The sequence below is a fragment of the Pyrgilauda ruficollis genome, unplaced genomic scaffold (assembly GCF_017590135.1).
Source record: "Pyrgilauda ruficollis isolate IOZ18807 unplaced genomic scaffold, ASM1759013v1 scaffold48, whole genome shotgun sequence".
Lineage (NCBI taxonomy): Eukaryota > Metazoa > Chordata > Aves > Passeriformes > Passeridae > Pyrgilauda > Pyrgilauda ruficollis.
In genome coordinates, this window is record NW_024526377.1 from 7,901,702 (window position 1) to 7,924,091 (window position 22,390).

Here is a 22,390-nt window from a genome sequence, read left to right on the forward strand (position 1 = left end):
CTCAGCAAGAACTCTCCTACTCTGTCTAGTTTTAATTGACTCAGTTGAGAATTGGGAACCAAACCTCTGACCATTATGATCTAAATTTGTGGTTTTCAGAGGAAAAATTCAGCCTAAAGAATGTGGCTATTATACTCTCCACAGCAGCAGCTATCCATGATTAAAATGTTATTCTCATTAACTTTATTATAAGCCTCTGCAATCAGAAGATGCTTCACTAATGGGAACTTTCTGAGACCGCCTCTAGTCTGATTAAATGTCTTTTGTGCATATTTGCAATTGCAAACATACATACATATATATAAACATTTCAAATGTCCATGCCGTGCTCTTACCACTGCAGAACCATGGAGTAATTTTATCACAAAACGGACAGTGTGTTGTCTTTTTCTTTCTTTTATTTCCTCTTTCTCCAATTTCATGGATCATCTGACCATAATATTTTAATATTATAGGAGGACTGGAGGGGATGTGGAACTACATATCAAATGCAGTTTTCCCCACTCCTCTTATCCCCTCATTTCTGTTTGCATGTCAGCTTCATTCCTTTCAACTTCCTCTGAAATACCTGATGCTTTCAGGTGATGTCATTGGTTTGAGCATGAAGACTAAATTGTCAAATATAATATAATTACCATTCTTCAGGGTTTCTGCCAGTTGCCTAGAGAGGTGATGAAATAACTCCTTCCTTCTTCGGTATAATTTGTCCTTTGGGATGTTTAGAGGAAGACTTTGCCTCTCTCTGAATCACTCTGGATTGCTACAGACAGACATAGGTGATAAGTGATCTCAGAATCACAGAATCAGTTAGGCTGGAAAAGATCTCTAAGATCAACAAGTCCAAACTTTGACTGAACACCACCATGTCACTAGATCACAGCACTGAGTGACACATCCAGTGATGGAAACTCCACCACCTCTCTGAGCACCCTACCCAAAAGTTTGACAGCCCCTTCTGTGAAGAAACTCCACCTGATGTCCAACCTGAACCTCCCCAGGCACAGCTTGAGGCCATTTCCTCTGGTCCTGTCACTGGTTCCCTGGGAGAAGAGACTGATCCCTGCCCAGCTCCTGTCAGGAGTTGTAGAGAGCAATAGGATCTCCCCTGATCATCCTTTTCTCCAGCCTGAGCCTCCCCAGCTCCCTCAGCTGCTCCTCCTCTGAAGGGCTGTGCTCCAGACCCTTCCCCATCTCTGTTCCCTTCTCTGGACATGGTCCAGTACCTCAATGTCCTTCCTGAATTGTGGGGCCCAGAACTGGACAGAGGATGAGCGGTGTGGCCTCCCCAGTGCCCAGCACAGAGGGACAATCACTGCCCTGCTCCTGCTGGCCACACTGGTGCTGACACAGAAGATTAGGAGGCCACTGACCTTCTTGCCCACCTGGGCACACACCAGCTCATGTTCAGAATGCCCCATATACCAGAGCAGAGTGCTGGAGTGGGGTTTTTGCTTTTGTCCATATAATTTTGCACTCCCCGCCCCCTATAAGTACTGGAGGATGTCATGGCAAAGCCTTTGGTCTTCTTTGCATGCCATATTACAGAACTGGCAATTGATTTTTTATTATAAGTCTTAGCACAGACTGTTATAAATGCTTTATTGGCCTGTGAAGGCATGTGGAATAAATTTTTATAGACTTTTCTGTACTACGCATTTATTATACCCTTGTTAATAACTGTGAGGAAATGAACTTGCTGGACCAACTAACCCAGTCCAGCGTTTGCGTGTTCACTTTGGTGTGACCAGTTCTTTAATCAGCCAAACACTTCCAATGGATTTTTCAACTCTCCTGCAATCGATTTGTGAGCAAATACAACAATCTGGATAAGTCCAAGTGGTAACCACTTGTTGAAGTGGTGAACTTGCAGTATTGTACAGTCTGCACTTAGCTAAGGCACTTGAGTCCAGCTGTGGAAACAATCCCATTTCAGGGAGCATTTAAACACATAGAATAATTGCTTGAGATGACTGGGATTATGATGAGCAAGGATTTCCAAGACAAACAGAACGCTGGGATAATGCAGTCAAGGCCTCCCATGTTTACAGCTGATGGAGCACCAAAGAACTGTGTGACCAAAACTTCTCTCAGGTACATCAGAACACAGGAAACTCATTAGGCAACCAGGCACAGATTAACTGGGTAGAAAAGGAAAAGCACAACCTTAAAAAGCATTCGTACTCCTGGCTGTGGTGTAACTCTAGCTGAGCATCTGATTTGATGAATTTACAGCACAGATGGATCTGGCCTCACCCCATGGTCACTTCCAGCTGTGTTGGGGTTTTTCAGACTCATTCTGAAAGAAGATCTTTCGTTTTCTATGGGTTCCATAATGCTAAAGATCCAGCAGCTTGGAGGATGATCTTATTTTTCCCCACTGCGTGATATCATGGCAAGTCTCTTAGTTTCTTTCAGTTCTATTTTTCTACACTATGAAATAGCACGAAACTCTACCCACCACCAAGCTGTGGTAAAAACAAAGCAATTTGTAAGAGTAAAAGTCAATTTTTTTCTAAATACTCCCACACTTTATATATTGTGGAGGGGAAATGGAAATTAATATACCAGGCATTTTTCTTGGTTTCTGCTAAGATTTTTTACACTGGTTTTAACCCTTTAAGGTACTAGGTTAATACCTGGGCAACATCTGGCCAGTGGGAAGTTTGAATCCACAGCATTATTAGAATGAGCTGTAGCTCACTTTACCAGAAAACAGGAATTATTAATGAGCAGACAGGGCACAAGCCAGACTAACCTTTTTATACTCCTTTACTGCCAAAATATTGTTCTTGGTAGCATCTTTCTCATGCTCCTCTTTATTTCCTCTTGGATGGTCAACAGCAGAAGCCCAGAGTGCAAGTCAGGTGATAAGGAGATTTCTCAGCAGGGTCTGAAGTCAAAAAAGATCCAGAATCACTGGAGCCAAAGCTGCAAAGATCTGCCAAATCTGTGCTTAGCCTAGCTCTGCTACAGGAAATTATTACCTGCCCTTACACCCTGCTTTCCATCTGGCTTCCCTCTTGTTCTCTAAGCAAAAAAAAAAAAAAAAATTAAAAAAAAAAATCGAAGTTCTGCATTTATAATGGTATAGGTGAGATATCAATGGCACTTTGAGAATTATTCTGTATTAAGTAGTCCACACACTCCTCAACAAAGTAGCTGAGAGAAAAGATCTTGAAAGGTTTTGTATTAAATAAGTGAAGACAAGAGGAGCACATCACACTAGACACTGATAAACAAACAAAGGCCATATCTGAACATATGTCTATAACCATTGTCAAACGATTAAAGAATCACAATTTTTCCACTTTGGAAGAATGGATAAATAAGTGATGTTTAAAGCTTTAAACAGTAAGACCTGTGGTCTCACCTTTTATTGATTCAGGGGCTATTTATCTCCATGTATATTTCCCTGCAACTAAAATTGGTTCCTATTATATTCTATTCCTTTCAGAAAAAAAAAAAAAAAATCAAACATATCCTGCCTGGGAGGAAAGCCAAAATGTTGAAAAGATATGATGAATGAGTGTAGACATTAGCTGAAGCTGGAACACTGAACAAAAAATGCCAGGCATCGGCATGATACTGTTTTTATTGTCACTACAGAATCTGAAGGCTGCCAGTGGTTAAAAGACCTTTTTTTTTTTTTTTTTTTTCCTTAAATACTTAATTCTGTATAAATTGGATGCTGACTATTTTTAATTAAATGTCTATCGCTGTCACACCAGTCCCCAAACAAACAGGCTGGAAACCACAAAAGATACAGGGGATGTTGTTGGTTGGTTCCTGAGATGCACAAGGGAGTTGCTCCATAATGACTCCCAAAACAGGAGTTTTCTTCTTCCCCATGCAAGCTGAAATCTGCAGTCAAGAGAGGGTAATGGAAACGTTTTCCTCACTGGACAATTTTCCTGGGTCACAAATCCCTTAGTCATTCGAAACTCGGCTCCAAAGCACAGCAAAGTTTTTTGGTGATGTTTCCATAGAACTCCAGGGTTTTTTTCAGTTCTGCAAACATTGTGAAATAGCCCACCATGTCCTTGAATTCAGAGATGGTGTGGGTCCTGGGGGAGACTCACAACCCAATAGAGACCAGGTGGGATGTGCCAGAAAGTCTAAGATGGAGCTGAGTACTAAAGTTTAAGCAGTGGGAATTAAGTGAATTATGAGCAGAGATTTGTCACGATCCCTTCACACTGCCCATTCCAAATAAAAAGCAGCTCCTTCCACCATATAGCACTAAACAAAATCTCCTCTGTCCTGCTCACAGTTACCTTGATACAAATCTCTTGCCAGGAGAAGATGTGCAGCTGTGCTGGTACAGTGCTACAGCAGGAAGATTAGTCTCCCAATAAATCCATTAAGATGCTCATAGATCCTGGATCTGACACACATGTGGCCACTTTGATGCCCAGCCAGTGTCAGCTGGACTCTCCCTGTACATCACTCCCTGGTATTAACAGCAGACATTTCCTGTAAGAGCTGCCTGCCTGGAGCAGAGAATAAATTCCTGCTCACCTTTAATCTCAGAACTTCGAGTCCGAGCTTGGGTGATACCTGTTAATATCAAGGCTTCTGGAAGAACTTTGGTGGGTCTGGAGGCACACAGATGTCTCAAGCTTGCTGGGTGCTCTTACAGCAGCCCCTGTATCTCCATGTCAACTACAACAGTACCTGAGTGGTCTTAGTACTTTTCCTTGCTCTTGCCTTCCATCCCCGCTCCTCCAAGGAGTCACTCATTGCTATAATTTCATTTATCTGCTCTTTATGCAGATAAGAGATGTGTTTGCAGAAGGGTGAATTTTCCCCCTTTTTTGAGGAGTGCCTGAACAGTGCTGTGTTTAGACAAGTTTCCACAGGAAGGATGTCCCCCCAAGGAAGTGTGAGAAATAGAAAAGCTTGTGAGACTAACTACAGTGTTTTTAAAGCATACATCTCTGCTTAGAATGATAGATGCATATAGATTATAGATATAAACAGAGCTCTTCCTGAGCTTGTGCAGAGCTCAGGGCAAATCTGGCTCCTCTACAGTTCCTACAAAAGACATGGCAGCAGATCTATCTGCTCAAAGTGTCCTATTCAATTAGAAAGGGAGTTAATTCCAGCATCAAGGAGATAAATTGATTTTCTATTGGTCTGTGTTTTGTTTTTATCAGCACTGTATCTGAAAAAAACCCAAAAAAAACTACCAGGAGAACTGCTCTGAAGATCTAAACCAGTAATGCATGGAGCTCAACACAAGCCAGAAAGAAAGAAATTGAGAGGTTTTAAGATCCATGGCTCCACTGGAAGCCCAGGAGCTGTTCCTGCATACCTGTGCAGGGTTATTAATAAGGCTAACATGTCCAGAGCCATTTTGGCTGATGCCTGACCTGCAGAATCACCACCTGTCATCTCCGTGAGCAATGTGGCCCCTGATAGCAGACTCAGCTCAGGCACACTTAGCTCACTGTCTGGGATGATTTTAGGCTCTTTGTTTTCTTTATGAGATGAGGATTTGCCAGCCCTAGTACTTCTACATACTGACAGCTTAACTGCTGATGTCAGATTTTGCTGAGAAATGAGTTAATTTATGATTGCATGAAATGTTTGTCAAAAAGACAAAACACTTGGATCTGTTGGCAGTATATAAAACTATAAATACTATAGAACATAGCGACAGGAGCCAACATTTATTAAAATTATGGCCTGTAATGTTTTCAATAACATCTTTCATTTGATTATTATTATTATTTCGCATTAGGAGGTTTCTAAAACTGCATGATCCAGGCAGGCAAAGCATGCCTAGAATACAGGTGGGCAGCAAGTTCCAGCATGAAGGACTCAGAAAAGGGAACAAGTAGAGATGTGAGAGAAGTCTGTGATCACACCTAGTCAGACTTCTCCACAGGAAAGTAACAGCACTCCTTCTGATAGAGGTGCTGCTCCTTATCCAGTGACTTTCCGATGTCTTCACTGAAGATTCTTGGATAGTAATCACGTTGGAGTAACACAAGGAAAGTGAAGAGTAGGCTGTCTTCCTCCTGACCTTCTGAAGCCACTCTGCAGAACTGAGCCCTTCTGGGTTTTTGCCAAGGCTCACAGATGCATTTGCCAGCCCCAGACAACTCCTGATCCATGAAGTCATAAGACATCTTGGTGCACTGAACGAGGCAGGGACTCTTTATAACAAGCTGTTCTTGTTCACTGCCACCCTCCTCCTGATTGTTTTGGATCCCAGATCACTCCAAGAAACAGGATTTCCTTCAGCTGTGCTCTGTCCTTGCTATTTATGTCACTGATCGGGACTCTGATGGGCCAGTCCTCAGACTGCTACAGGAGAGAGGCCTTGCTGTAGTGAATCTCACACCTAAAAGTCCTTAAATAAAGAGCAGAAAAGGAATTAGACATCCAGAGAAAGCAAACAATTTACTTGAGAGGAAATTATGGCTGAACTGGTGACAGATCTTAGGTCTCCTGACATAAAACTTAGCTCCATGTCCACTAATCCTGCAACTTAGTCTTTTTGTCCCTGACCTCACTTGTCTTCCATATTCATTCCTATTGTATACTATTCCCTTTTTACCTGGGCCTTTCTCTCACTCCTAGGGGAATATCCCGGACCTCATGCTCTTCTACCTTATTCTCTGCTTCACTTAAGTATTTTCCTGCTACTGGCCCTCAGTGAAAATAATGCTTTGGATTTAATTTCCTCACATTTTCATTAGAGCTTGCATGTCTTAAGCTGCTCTTGACCATTCTTGTCCAGAGTACAACCAAGGAATGAACCACCAGTATGAGACTGGCAAAATTCCAGACAGACAGCATAGCACAGTCACTCCACTGTCAACACATGAGCCTTTCCACAGTATTTGCTCCAATTCTCTGTTTATCTTGATTTCAAATAGATTGTCCAATCATTCCTTTGAGGGACTATAGCATATTGCTCAGCACTAGACCTTTGTCATCTGTTGATACAATTCTCTTTCCATGAAATATGCAACTCCAGTCAGGCTCCTCTCAAATCCCACTCATGGCAATGTCATGAAGATATTTCAATTATTGAGATTGCTATGAATTTGTGTATTGAACAATACTAACCTCTTCTGTTAATCTCAATATTAGCAAAAGCTTAGATAATTATTTCTTTTACACTAAAATTTTGAAGTGCAAAAATGTCTGGGGGAAGCCTGACTGGAAGATATATGTTTCTTTTTTACATTTTGAATTGTTGGGCACAATTCAGTTGCCCAAAAAGTATGTAGTGGCTTTTAAGATGCCATTGACATCCAGGATTGCTGCACAGCTATGCCCCAGGAGCTGCAGGACAGGCAGGGTGGGTTAGGAACTCTGAAGTGGTCCTACCCGTCTTTCATCAGGCATGGTGGCCCCTTTCCTGCTGAGCCTAAAACAGGAGTAGCAGGGCACAATTTCAAGCTTGGCTTATCACATTTCCCAGTCTGTTATCTCCTGCATAGCTGGCAGGGAATAAACTGACATCACTGAGACCCCTCTTCCCCTTAGATCCTCAGTTGCCCTTAACTTCTGCTGCAGAAGAGGAGCAGCAGCTCAGCATCTTAAAAAATCTTCTTTAATCCCTACAGCCAGCTGGGGTAGAGATCTGAGCAAGAAAAACCTGTTCTGCCAGAATGTTTTCTAGGCTTTTCAGGAGAAATTCTGACCATCACAGGTCCTTTTCTGGCTTGTAGGAAGAAATTATTAAGATAAATGGCCAGTGTAATGATGTGGTCCCTTGATCTTGAAAGCATGAGCAGTCAGATAAAGAAATTGCATTAGCATGAAACCGAGAGAGCTGCAGCAGTTAACCTCTTCCAGTCCTTAGAGGGTCACAGTATTGCTAAATATGCTCTCCTATTGGGAATATTGTCATGAAAGGGCACTCTGAAGACATCATGGAGTTTGTAAGGCTTCCTGAGAGAGAGAGAGAGTCAGACCAGTCAGGTAAACAGGGCTGTGTCAGTCACTCATGTTCTCAAAAGCATTCATGATGCCAAACATTTCTCAAGAGGTCTGAGTGTCTCTCTACACAAGCTGCTTTACCAGCAAACTTTCACTTTTCCTGAGGCTTTTACCTCAATACAGCAACAATCTTCAGTCATTCCATCTTACAGCACTGGGGAAATGGGGTTTTGCTGCCAACAGGAGAGCCAACACTGAGCAATTCTACTGGAGTTATGCAGATGCAATCATAAGGAAAGATATTGCCTAACAAGCAAAGAAAATTAATAGGTGCTTTTAATTACACGATAGATTTGTCATGATGTATCAGATTAGCCTTAGCTAAGGGCTGAAATTCCACCCTGTTGCTCACTCCTGCTCTGCCACTGCTGCCTTTGGCCCCTTCCAGAACTTCTTTTCCCCCCAGCATCCCCAGACTGGCAGAGGTGGAACCACTGGAGCCCTGTGGGACCATCTGTGTCCAATATGGGGCAGCCCTGAACTCTCCTCACAGAGACCCCCCTGCAGCCCCAGAGCCAGCATCTGGGTACACATGAGAAGAAAAATCTTAGAATAGAGCTAAGGCATCTCAAGTTTAAGGAGAACTCTGGTTGAGTAGAAAAACCAATTCTAGGAATATGATAGCAGCAGAAAAAATGAAGCAAAATTATATAGGTAAAGGAAATTTACATTTTGTCGGTCTTACGGGTATTGATAACTTCCTTGTTTAAAGACAGGACTGCAGGGTAGGTTCAACTTCATCTCTTCAAACTGTGGTCTCACAGAGATGAACTCCAGAGGTGCCTTGCTGAGTAGGAAGGGCAGTGGCAGAGCTCTGATCATCTTCAGTGGGTGAAGTTCAGGAAAAATCCATGAGAGCTTTAAGCAAACACAAATAAGCATAAATTTTCTTCATAATCGTGGCTGCTGCCCCAGTCAAGGCTCTTCACATTTTATAAGAGGGGAACAGTATGGGACAAGATCATACTGAGAAAAAATGGCTTACAGGGAAACAAAATCATTGGGATCCACCTTGGCTTGCATTCCCAGAGGTTTCATACGTGGGGTTCCACATCTGCATTCCAGGCTGAGCCTTGCACTTCCAGCAGTCTCTTTGAAAGGTGGCTCCTATCCTAAGGAGAGTGGTTAATGGGAAATGATCCTGCTGCCCTTCACTAACCCCAGCCCAGTATCAGAGTATGGCAATGAGGCAAGGTAGGCAACCACTGCACAGCAAGTCCTTCTCCTTATGTGGACAAAGACTGCTTGAACCAAGCCACAGGGATCAGTCATAACCTCTCAGCTTGTTCCTCAAAGCAACTGTGAGTCAGAGCCTTAATTTAGTTTGCCCAGTGTTTGGTGCCTGCTGTGTTGCTGGGGCTCAGCTGAGTTGGATGCATGGCAAGTGGCTGAAGTAGTTCTCAAGTGGAGAAAAAGCAAGTTTAAAACACGGCAGAGTGAAGAACACACCTTTGACAGTCAATCTGTGGTTCTCCTTGCACCTGGAAACCCTATTTGATGAGAGGTAATAGATTGGCAGAACACTTTAATATCACAGTTAGACAAGCTGGGCGTCATCAAGAAAGATTCCAGATGCTGAAAGCAGAAGGAAGGAAAACGTAGCAATGAAGTAAATAGCCCAGCAATGACTCCTTCTTCCCTCAGTTCTGACAACAAGAAAATTAGCTTTGAAGGTTTTCAATACCACAATATGACTGAAACTCAAAGAAAACAACTCTCCTCTGAAATTTATCACAGTGCTTGCAATTCCCCGCCCTGGATAGGGCAGGCTTCATCTGCCTGCTCTTTTATCTGTCTCCCGTGCAACTGTGGATATAAATTCTGCTTTAAAAAAAATAAATAAAAAAAGTGTTTTAGAACTTGTACTTCAGCCAAGATTCAATGTACTTTTCATCGTCAGCAAATTGGAAAATCTCAGTGTAAGTTGAAAGTTGAAATAAATGAGCTCTGAGATCTCTGCTTCGGTGGGAGGATTTGTTTTGTCTTTTCTTTTTCTTGGCTGCTTGTATTTCATTTTTTTTCCTGAGATTTCTTGCTTCTTTCCTTACCATGTCATAAGCAAAAAAACCCAATACAACATTTGATGGTGTGGTCTGTTAAGGAAGATGGAGAAGAGGGCAAACTGACTACCTGGGTAAAGGCATCACAGATAGGCACTTTCTAGTGAAAAAGGTGGAAAGATCCAGCTGCCTCTGCAGGTGCCAGATCCAAAGACTCATTTCCAGACACAAGAGCCTGGACTGCTTTCAGAGACTGCATTGTGAAGAGAAGGCATTAAATTCTATGAGGCAGCCCACAGGAAAAACAAATTACTCCCCCTACCCTCTGCACTGACCCTCCATCTCCAGCCAAGACCTCCCAAAGGTTCCTTCAGCCACTGTGAGATTCAGAATGGCAAATTCTATTTTGGTGGGTGGTTTTATAGTAGAAGCCTTGCACTTGGGAAAATGTTCAGGGTGCCAGCCTGGGGAAAGGGTTTTTTCTGAAAGGGATCGATAAAAGCCACACATGAAAGCCAAGAGCACACATGCTTGGAGATGGGAAATGCCAAAGGCAGATTAATCCCTCTCCACGTCAGGATCTAAGTGTCTAAGAGCAATATTAACATAACCACCCTCATTAAGATAGGAGCCACCTTTCAAAGAGACTGCTGGAAGTGCAAGGCTCAGCCTGGAATGCAGATGTGGAACCCCACGTATGAAACCTCTGGGAATGCAAGCCAAGGTGGATCCCAATGATTTTGTTTCCCTGTAAGCCATTTTTTCTCAGTACTGTCTTGTTCCATACTGTTCCCCTCTTATAAAATGTGAAGAGCCCTGACTGGGGCAGCAGCCAGGATTATGGAGTTAACCCCAGGCTGAGCAAAGCCAAAATCTTATCAACTGTTCCAGCAGTAAGAGGATGTTATTTTGAAACCATGGGGGGAAACACACATGGCAAAACAAGCAATGGTAATGAATTTCAAAAAGTAATTTCGTGCTACTTATAACAGGGGAGCACAATCACTCAGATTGACAAGCAGTCTAATTAAGAGTAATTTATGAATAATAATTCCATCTAAATAGTCTGTGTGTATGTGTGTGTGTGTGTGTTTGTGCAAATAGTGAATCTCATCTGCCTCGGCTCTTGGTAATCCTGTGAGTGCTTTGGCAGGAGGGCTAATGAACCATGAAGTACAGAGATCCAGTTGTCTGACAATGCTTCATAATAAGAACAGGAAACAAAGTGCAAAAAAAGGGATGGGATATGAATGCATTAAATGTTGCTTGTTTTTCTGTACTCATATGAAAAGAGTGAGCCTCCAATGAGTGGAATTGTACCAGGCAGCACCGGAGGTGTTTCAGATGCGTTCTTTGATCAGTCGTGCTCCTGCAGCAGAGAAGATTTTGTCTTGCCTTAGTTTTAAGGATCACACACCCAATTCCTTGTTGCAAGATTATTAAAAATATTTTTATCTGTCATAGCAAAAGTTATGAATTCCCTGAGAGGAGAAATACAGAAAAACAAATCCCTCCTATGATCTGCTGTAAAGCAGTGGTTGCAGACCCAGCATTAAGTTTTTATATATTTTTGTCCCTGGCTCTTATCTCTTAAACAAGTGTTTCTAAGGAGTATTAGATTTATAGTGCTGATAATGTGTAGAGCAATGCTTCTTGGAAAATTGCAGAAGGAAACAAAGGAAGAAAACATAGTAGGTTCCATTTTTTTCTTTCTTTGCAAGGAACACTCATTAAGAGATTCGCTGAGAGATTACAATGGTTTGGCTGGTGGTTTTTTTTTTTTCCCCACTCAGATATAAGAGGTACTCATACGAGAACATAAATAGGAGTAGAAGTGAAGAATTGCATATTTTTTTACCAACCCTGGAGGAACCACTACTGCAGTGCTGAGTGCAGTTTTCTCATCTGCATTCTAGGATAACTAGAACAGGGGCTGACAGATATGAACATGGAGAAACACCACAAGAGAACATCTAGGGTGGTCTTGGAAGTCAAGAGTGGCTTCTGTAGAGGTTACATGAAGACTTCTTTTACTTCTTCATATCAACATCTTCCACTTTCTTTCTTTAGTAACTTGGGAACATCCACTTCTACTTTCTTCCATACAAGTAACTTGCACCCTCTGGTTGCTCCAGACCTTCTGTCCTTCAGCCATTTATCCCCCACTCAGATATAAGAGGTACTCATATGAGAACATAAATAGGAGTAGAAGTGAAGAATTGCATATTTTTTTACCAACCCTGGAGGAACCACTACTGCAGTGCTGAGTGCAGTTTTCTCATCTGCATTCTAGGATAACTAGAACAGGGGCTGACAGATATGAACATGGAGAAACACCACAAGAGAACATCTAGGGTGGTCTTGGAAGTCAAGAGTGGCTTCTGTAGAGGTTACATGAAGACTTCTTTTACTTCTTCATATCAACATCTTCCACTTTCTTTCTTTAGTAACTTGGGAACATCCACTTCTACTTTCTTCCATACAAGTAACTTGCACCCTCTGGTTGCTCCAGACCTTCTGTCCTTCAGCCATTTATCCTGTGACCATGTGATTTGTTTATTTCCTCCCCAAAAAGACTTTCAGCCCAGCTTCTTACAAAATAACCTCTGCTAACACACTCACAGACACACTCAAGTTCCAGTGCAACATCCAGCAAGAATTCCTGTGGCCCTTCACTCCTCTTACAGCTGTCCAACTTTTCTTCACTTCCCACCTTCAGAGACATCAGAGCACTTTTGCCAAGCTGAGCTTGCTCAGCTGCACAGGAGTAAAAGAGCATGGAAATGGGAAGAATATCTTACCTGAGCACCACAGAGACACTCAGCCACTCCCTGGCAGTAGGATGGGGGAGGGAATCAGAAGGGTGAAAGTAAGAAAATTTGTGGGTTGACATAAAGACAGCTTGACAGGCAAAAACTGTGTGCATAGGCAGAGCAAAATAAGGAATTTGTTCTTTCTCTAAGATTCATCAGCAGGCAGATTTTTTAATTTCTGCATCACATAATATGCTGAGTTGGAAAGGGACCCACAAGGATCTACAAGGATCATTGAATCCAACTCTTAAGTGAATGGCCCACACAGGGATCAAACCCACAACATTAGTGTTATGAGCACCAGGCTCTGGCCAGCTGAGCTCATCTCAGCCAGCTCTAGGAGAGCACGGCTTCATCTCACATTATGGTGACTGAGGAAGACAAATGTCATAACTCCAAACGACCCTTCCTTCCTCCTTATTCTTTCCAGCTTTATATGCTGAGCATGATTCCATATGGTATGGAATATTCCTTTGGACAATTCTTAAAATCATGGAATAGTTCAGGTTGGGAAAAATCTTCAAGGTCATCAAGTCCAAACACCACCTTGTCAACCAGACAACTGAGTGCCACAACCAGCCTTTCTTTACACACCTCCAGGGACAGTGACTCCACCACTTCCCTGGGCAACCCATTCCAATATTTGACCATTATTCCAGTGAAAAAAATTTTTCCTGTCCAACCTGAACGTCTTCTGGTGCAGTTTGAGGCCATCTCCTCATTCTCTCACTTACTGCCTGGTAAAGAGCCCACCCCTGCCCCTTTCAGGTGGTTGTAAACAGTGATAGTTGGGTTAATCTGTCCTGGAAGTTCAATACCTTGTACTCACTGTGTAACCTCCACTCTTGTCATCGCAAATCAAAAACGTGACACCAAACCAGCTACTGTGAAGAAAACTAACTCCAAAACAGCACAGAGCAGAATAATGAGGTTTCAGCCTGTCATCCCGATTAAGTGTCACAGATGTAACATGGGTGTGGAAGAGGAAGAAGCTTTGAGGGAGGTAAACAGAAAAAAAAAAGTGCAGCAAAAATGCAAAACCCACGTAGAATTTCATCACCAAAGGCCTCTACACTTTTCATAGAGTACATGAGGCACCAGGTTCTTTACTTGTAACTTAATGCTTGAGAATCATTAGGCTAAAGAAACATCTACTAGCCTTTACTTTCTTCAAAGGTATAATTAGGTAGCTTCTAAAGACTTTTCTCAGTGTTGTCTTCAATTATTTTTCTTGGGTTTGTTTTGGTTTTTTTTGCAGTGTCTGAAACTCAGGCAGCTCAATAAAGAGATACAGACAAATACAATAATAAATCTGACTTCTCTTCACTTAGTCCTCTATCTAGAGAGTTACTTTGTTGAATAAAATGAACCAAAACTTTTCTGGAAAACTGATTGATCTACAAAGTAATCATAATATGAGTAACTCAGATTTATTTCAAGCCACATTCTTATTTACAGCTGCAGTAGAAGATGAGAAACAAGGAAAAGAAATATATATCTACCTGTTCACATGCAGTAGCTCATGGTACCCAGCAGGAGCATCCAAAAATAGTCCACAGAATGGGGAAAGGTATAAATATATAGATATAGAAATGCACAGATACATCTAAAGATTCAGGAAAAAAATTATTCTGTTATTTCAAATAATGCATCTGGGAGGGGGGAAAAAAGGATGAATCTACATGATTTCTGGATTCAGACTTCTCAAAAGTAGAAAACAGCTGAATTCTGAAGTTCACATTTTTTTAAGGGAAGTGAGGAATAGAAGTGGCATGATGAGAAGATGTTATAGAAAGAGGCTTCAGTGGCTGGGCACCAGCTTGGAATTGTGTTGGATAAAGTGAGAGACAGCTCATACCACACTGACCCCAAAACAGAATATACACAGGGAATGCTCATGGTGCTCTGCTTTCCCTAAAGGTCTGCTGGCATTAGTGGGATGATAAAGCAGTTTATAGAATGAAAATTTTTCTGGGGAAATATTGATCAAAAGCATCTGCTATTCTCATTGCTCATTGCTGAAAATAACTGCCTGCCTTGTAACCAAGCAAAGGAATTTGGTGAATACAGGATTGCATAAGGTCTACAAAGGTATATTAAATGTGGGATAGGTACTCAGTATGATCTCCAAAAGAATCTAGAAAGAGAATTGTAAAGGATTAGGCATCCATCCTTCTTTGGTCCTTTTGCAAGTGCTGTGTGGCACCTTTACTCATGTCAGTATGCAGAAATCCCTCAAGAAACACCCCAAGCTTTAATCACAATCTCTTAAATGACATTTGAACCTTGGATTTCAAGTTTGAAGCATGGAAAGGAATAATGAGCAGCAATTTCCCTTCATTTCTCAGCTCCTCTACGAACCTTCCCTTCCCCCATCTTAACATCTTTAGTGAGACACGGGCTGTACTTGCAGACCAGAAAAAGGCACCTTGCATTTTCGAGAGGAAAGCAAGCAAAAGTGAGCCATTAAGGCAGGACAGGATGTGTTCACTGATCTTACACATTTTGACTGATCTCTTTGTCCCTTGTGTTTCTGCCTCAGCCTTCTCTTTGTCCTCAACTTCCACCAAAATCAACAGAGAGTCTCTTATCACACCCTGTTATTTGCAAACAGCAAGCTTGGAATGTTTAAATATTTTCCCTTAAATATATGTTCTGATTGTGGAAAAGCAAGGTCCTTCGGAAATTTCAGCAAAATTGCTTCTGCTGTTTGAAGGAATAACACAAAGGGAAGCAGATATGAAGTAATTTAAAGTAAATCTAGGGAAGTAAATCTTCCCTAGACTTAAATTATTTCACTGGTTTCATGGCAATTCTCTAGCACCCTCATGCTCACCTCCACGCTCCACTTACCAGCAGTGTCCTGTCCACTCTCCTTGTGCCTGGTCAGCTGCAGCTTCAGCAGAGTATATTGCACAAAGTCTTTTGGTCCTTCTAGAAATTTCAGTCTAGCAAGGACACTCCATCCCAGGTTTTGAGCCAAATTTTTCCTGAGGTCACTTCTTTTGGCTGGTAGGGACAATTATGGGACTGAAAATAGGTTGGCATCCAGGCAGCCAAGAGGAGCAGAAGGGCCCAGAACCCAGCTAGGAGTGAAAATGTGATGAGGTGCCAGAGGACTGTAAGGAAGGAGAAGGGAAAAGCACGGGGATGAGCTGAGGATTGATTTCAGGCAGTTCCACAGTCCCCAGAACAGCAAATACAATTCCCTGAGCCATAGGATTGCCCTGGGATCCTGCAGCTTGCTGTCATAGTCCCACTGAAAATGGGACAGAAGGGAAAACATGCAGCCCACCTACCACATCATCACCAGCCCCTGCAGAACCCTCACAGGAGGATGCAGGCTGGTTCTCTGCCATCCCACACAGCCAAAGGTGAATCTCTCTCCTCTCCTGCGAGACAGAGGGTAGACTACTGCAAGAAATATGCCCTGAGGGCTTCTGGCAAATTACAAATTAAGTTTTCAGATTGACAAGTCTGTAAGACACACAGACACAATCTTGTGCTGGGAGAGAATGGCAATAAAAAGCAATCATGCTTTTATACTGCTGAGCAGAGGCAGCAGGCATTAAAAAAAATGCTCAGCCAGAAAACTGAAACAGCAACAACAAAACACATTTTTTGTCAAAATTCAAACCACCTCAAGGTGGTTTGACTAGCCAGTCCTGAGCTCCTCACCCCATCAGAAATGGCAGTGTTGCCATTTTTATTGTTTCAGTAAGTTTCAAATGCTAGAATAGGGACCGTAAAAGAAAACAGAGAATTTCAAGATGTGGTGGTTGTAAGTGCATTAGTTGTGTAGATGGGGAGTTTTTTGCCTGAGCTATTTTTAAAGACCCTCAGAATTACTTATCTGTAGTTAGAGCTGAGCTGCTAGAAAAATTATCTGTCCAGTGTATTTCAGACATCAAGTCTAAAAAGGAAACTGAGTGCCATGGAGAAAGTAATGAGAGCTATTTTGTACTCCACTCTGTATTTCAATCTAATATTTGATCCCACCTAGTTCAGTGACCAGTGAGAATACAGACTTCTTAGTTACACTTAGAAATCTCAAGACCTGAGATGAGTAAGTTATGATTGCACTCACCATGGAGAAGGGTAAAAAGAAGCCCTGAGGAGCCACATTGCCAATGCCAGAATTGAGAATAAAGATTGATGTCCAAGTGTTCTGCCTGTGGGTGAAACTCAATAACTCTGCCTTCAATATGCACTTCAATGAGCCACAAGTACTGGTTTATTCTTATTATCCCAAGAAGCACATGCTTGACCAAGTGCAGGTTTTGTGAAAGAGCATTGTGTTGAAAACTAACATCACCAAGCAGTCAGATGTTGAGGACTCTCCATGTGTGGAGACACGAGGCTTGACTCCATGTTTCAGAAGAGTTACTGCAGGAAGAGCAAGTGTGTGCCAAAGTCTTCCTTTCACCTTCTTTTGTGATCCGAATGGAGGTTCCTGCTTCCTTCCTTGAAACACGTCAACTTAGCATTCCTGCTTTTCTTACTTCTTATGGGTCATTTCTATGACTACCAGTGTAGAGAGATCTGGGGTATTTTTTGGTCAACACATACAAAATTCAAGCTCCTTAATGATTACATTGATTTGGGCTAGGATAGAGTTAATTTTCTTCATAGCAGCTCATGTGGTGACATATTTATGATTAAAATGGTGTCAATAACACAGTGGTATTTTAGCTATTGCTATTACACAACATCAAGGATTTTTCTGCTTCTCCTGTTGTCCTGCTGTTGAGTAGGCTGGAGTGCACAGGAAGCTGGGATGGGACACAGCCAGGATAGTGGACAACAGCTGACCAAAGGAGGGTCCCACACCATATGGCTTCATGCTCAGCAAGGAGCAGGCAGAAGAAGAATCTTGGAGCCATGGAATCACAGAATATGCTGAGCTGGAAGGGACCCATCAGGATCATCAAGTCCAACTCCTGGCCCTATGCAGGACAGCCCAGGGGTCACACCAAGTGCCTGAGAGCATTGTCCAAACACTTCTCAAATTCTGTCAGGCTTGGGGCTGGTGCTTCTCTGGGGAGCTTGTTCCAGTGCCCAATCCTCTGAGTGAAAATTTCCCTGCCATTCAACCTAAAACCCCTGGCTCAGCTTCATGCTGTTCCCTCCAGTCTTGTCACCAGTGAACAGGGTGAGGTAATCAGTCCCTGCCCCTCCACGTCCCCTTGTGAGGATGATGAAGACCATGACGAGGTCTCCCCTCAGCCTCCTCTTCTCCAGGCTGAACAGACCGAGGAATCCAAACCACTCCTCATATGGCTTCTCTTCCAGACCCTTCACCATCCTTGTTGCTCTCCTTTGGACACTCTCTAATACCTTAATGTCTTTTTTATATTGTGGTGCCCAAAACTGCACACAGGACTTGAGGTGAGGCCACACCAGTGCAGATGAAGGAAGAGAATTTGGCCATCAGGGTAAAATTTGAAGGGGTTAGGGGATACAGACTAACAGCCATCTTTCCTACTCATTTCAGTACAAATTCAGACTAAAAATTAAAAAAAAACATGTCACGATTTCTACCCATTTTCCTCATTTTAATTTAGAGAAACTATTTTTGTCAGGACACAGAAGCTATCATCACTAATATCCAAGATCCCCAGGGTGTATTTTAGAGAAAAGTGACTGCAAACATCTGTATTTGGCATCCCTGGAGGCTTAGAGTCCCACAAAAGTCAATACTCAGCTCTCAATATGTGTGATCATATTACTCATTAGAAGTTAACAAAAAAGGCAAGCCATGGGCCTAATGAGCCATGAATACAGTTCCATATTGTGTAGAAAGAACAGCCATGGGACAGATACTTCTGGTTTTGTTTACAACCTTCTTCCAGGTGCATTTTGCCTTATACCAAAAAAAAAAAAAAAAAAAAAAAAAAAAACCACCCAAAAAAAAAAAAAAAAACCCACACCAAAAAAACCCCAACAAACAAAAAAATCCCCAAAAAAGAAAAAAGAAAACAAAACATCAGCAAATTTGATTTACTTTGTATGCATAGGGCAGTGGAATGAGGAAAGAACTAGGACTCAAACATCTACCCTACTAGCAGTGCTGCTCACAAAGAAATTACTATTCTCACAAGATTATGAACTTGGATTTCAATAACAGCTTTTATGAAGTGCTGGCCCCTCTTCCCACAGGAAGGGACCTCCATTCATGTAAACTTCCATTCACAACAGCATGTGCTAGGAATATTTGATTTCATCTCTCTTTTGAGTTTTCAGTTGAAAGCTGAGGATGTCAAGTCTTTGCTGTTGCTTCTGTCAGCTGGGACTTGCTCTAAGTCAACTAAAATGTGACTGACACCTGTGTGACAAAACTTCTCAGGAATACCAGTGCTTTGTTCAAGCAGACAGGCCTATTTTGAAGACACTGAGAAGATGTGTTTTCTTCCTGTGCCTCCATGTACCCTAAATTAGACCAGACCAGGACCAGATCATGCCATTCTGCATCTAGTCTTTACAATTTGGTCACCTGGTTACCCCCAGCCTGAAACACATTTTATTACCAAGGAAGACACACTTCCTCAACCCAATACAGAAAATATTCAAGAAGTGACTGCGTACTAGCTCTGCTGAGGCTTTTGATTGGGCAATTCATGATCTCAGCAAAAAGACCCATCAGTGTGTTCTTGTCAAAGAGCTGCCAGTCCAAATCCTTGCTTTCATAGTCCTCTTGTATTATGCAGGTTTGAAAGCTTTCTGTCATATCGCAGCATTAGTATTCACAAGATCTTTCTAGATTTAAAAAATGCATTAGTACTAATCTGTCTCTTTCCCTTCCAGTCTCTCTCTTTCCCCTCACCTGTGCAGTTAGCCAGATGGTAACTAAGGCAACCTGGATTTATAGTGGGATGTGCAGACCATAAAGTCTTTTATAACTCTCTAACTCATAATATTTCTGTAAGAATCTGTACATAAACAAACCAGAAGGATAAGAGCCATTCATTAATAATAGAGCTAACCTGAATGTTTCCATGAAACCTTTACTGGGTGAAATGTAATCTCCAAATCTTACTCCAGACACAGAATTCACATCTCCCATCTCCAGAGACAGCCTTACTTCAGGTTTGATATTGTGACCTCATTCTGCCTTTAAATGAGTTAATCACCAGCTAATTTATTTCCAAAATTCTATTTTATCATTGTTAAGCAAATATCTTTGGAGGAATCAATTCTGCTTGTTATAAAAATTAAACCCCATAAAATTTGGGATTTCATCCCATTGTTACCTATTATTGGGCAAGACTTTCTGCAAGAGGTGATTTGAAGTCTGATGTCTTGCACAGCACTAAATCTAGAAGACAAAGGTGGGATCTGCAGGAGGTATGGAAGTCATCCTTGCTGGGATTCATACAGTTGTGGATAATATTAATAAATCGGGTCTCACAAGCAGAATACATCATTCCCATGTCCTGGAGTATAAACACCCCATGAATGCCACAAGGGCAATCCCCAAAGCAAAGGAAGACAAATTCATGTCAGGAGTGCACTTGAGGGCAAGAAATGTTCATTCTGTTCTTCTCCTCCTCAATGCAGCTTTTTGGAGACATGTTTCCATACATGTTATGGGCCACAACCTGAGCAGCAGAAACAAAGCACGTGGTATCCATTATGCATCTGGACAGCACCAGCCTAGAACTAGAAACACTTGTCCTCTTTTCAGGTTGAAAAATGAAAAGACTCAAAAGCAGTCAAAGAGCAGCCTGGTAAAGGTTATTCAAGGTTGTCCAGCTTTGGAGAAGGAGGTTGTTTATGAAAAATATTGCAGTGTCCTCAGCAGCTAATCCAGTGTCGACCTGAAGCCAAGGCAGTCGCTGAACTCAGCTCAGCAGTGTCTGCAGGTGACTGCACTCAGTAAAGTGAGGGGGCCCTGGACTCCTGCAGGGCCTCACACAGACCTAGGATTCCTGGGTGCAGCAAAACTCACATTCAACCCAAATCTCCAGAGCAGCCTTGGTCATTCTTCATCAGTCTGCTCCTGCCTCATGCTGCTCTCCCCCTGCTTTATAGTCACAAGGTCTTTATAGCCAAATACATTTGGTGCTGCCTTGCAGGGCCAAGCATTTCTTCCTGTATATACAATACAGATTTTGTGTTTCCTTGCCCTGGAGAAAACTCCTTTGAGAACTGAAAGATGTGTGCAGTGCCAGGGCATGTCTGTGTAGACTTAGCCACAATTTGTCTGCTGCCCTTCCAGATTGTTCCCAGGGTCGCTGTTACCACAGGAGCTTGTAGAGCAGCAAGGATCATAGAACTATAGAATGGCTTAAGTTGGAAGGGACCTTAAGGATCACCTCATTCCAACCCTCTGCCATGGGCAGGAACACTTTCCAATAGACAAAGTTGCCTAGAGCTTCATCCAGCCTGGTCTTGCTTCTCAGCTATCAGAAATTCTCCACCAGTGACACATTCCCTTCCAAGCACTGCATCATCCGCCTGCTGACAGCAAGAGACACTGCAGGTCATCACCAGCACACACTGAGGCTGTCTTCCAGATGTTTGACCACTGTACCAACAAAAGGGTGTGTATGGATGCCTGAATGATTCCCATTAATGAAAGAGAACACCACTTTGCAGAAAATACTGAAACAAAAACCCTGAAGCCTCCTGTTTTTATGAATGCGACAAATCATTTCTATTCAAAAAACCCTTGGCTGCATTTTGTTTGCAGACACACCAGAGCTGGACGGAGCTTTGAACTCTGAGATGTCGATCGACGTCAGCATGGTTTGATGATGAAGTCTGCAGCTGTGATGCTCTGTGAACCAGGGAAATAAACCTCCTGGATAAGGCACAGAAATGAAGCTGAGAAGTTGCTTGAGAAGCAGAGCAGTCAGAAGTGTAATGATTTGAAAGCCTGGGGATCATGCAAGTGGTGATGTCTGTGCTACACACAAGGAATTCAATCCCTTCTCCCAAATAAGGGCCCTTGACAGACTGTAACACTACATTATGGACAGAGAGATATTGTGCATCTGATGCCTTCTTTTTTATTGAAGCCCAGGATTATGAATGGCAAGTCATTTAGCCCACTTTAGATAAGCATCACTTTCAAATCAGATTATAATTTTGCAGAGGCACAACATGTTCAGGGCAAAACCATGTCTGACACTAAGATAAGTAGTCCAGGAGGCTCTGCTGCATGGTAGCTTTGCAGGAAAAGAACCAGGTACTGGGAACATTGTAGTAACACACAAACTGACAAAATAGACCCTTTTTAATTGAACTTGAGACAAAGGTGAGCTATTAGACCTCCCAAGGCAATTGCCACAGAGAACTGGGGAAAGCTGTGCAACATGCAGCTCTTCATGGTTGCTCATGCTGTTTTGGCACACATATACATTATTAATGCTGCTATTTTTAAGTTTATTTTCCCTTGTGCTGTGTGGAAAGCTATGCCATTCTCCACTGTGCCAGTGACTGTCCTTTGAACACATTTTCATTTCCCATTTTCCCACATGAAGCATTTGCCTATGTCCAGAAGAACAAATAAAGCGAAGAGCTGCCAGCTCTGACTCAGAGGGGTGGGGGATGCCACAGGCAGCTTCCCACAGGAAGCAAAGGTGAGTGTTTCTCTCACACAACATGTGGGCAGTC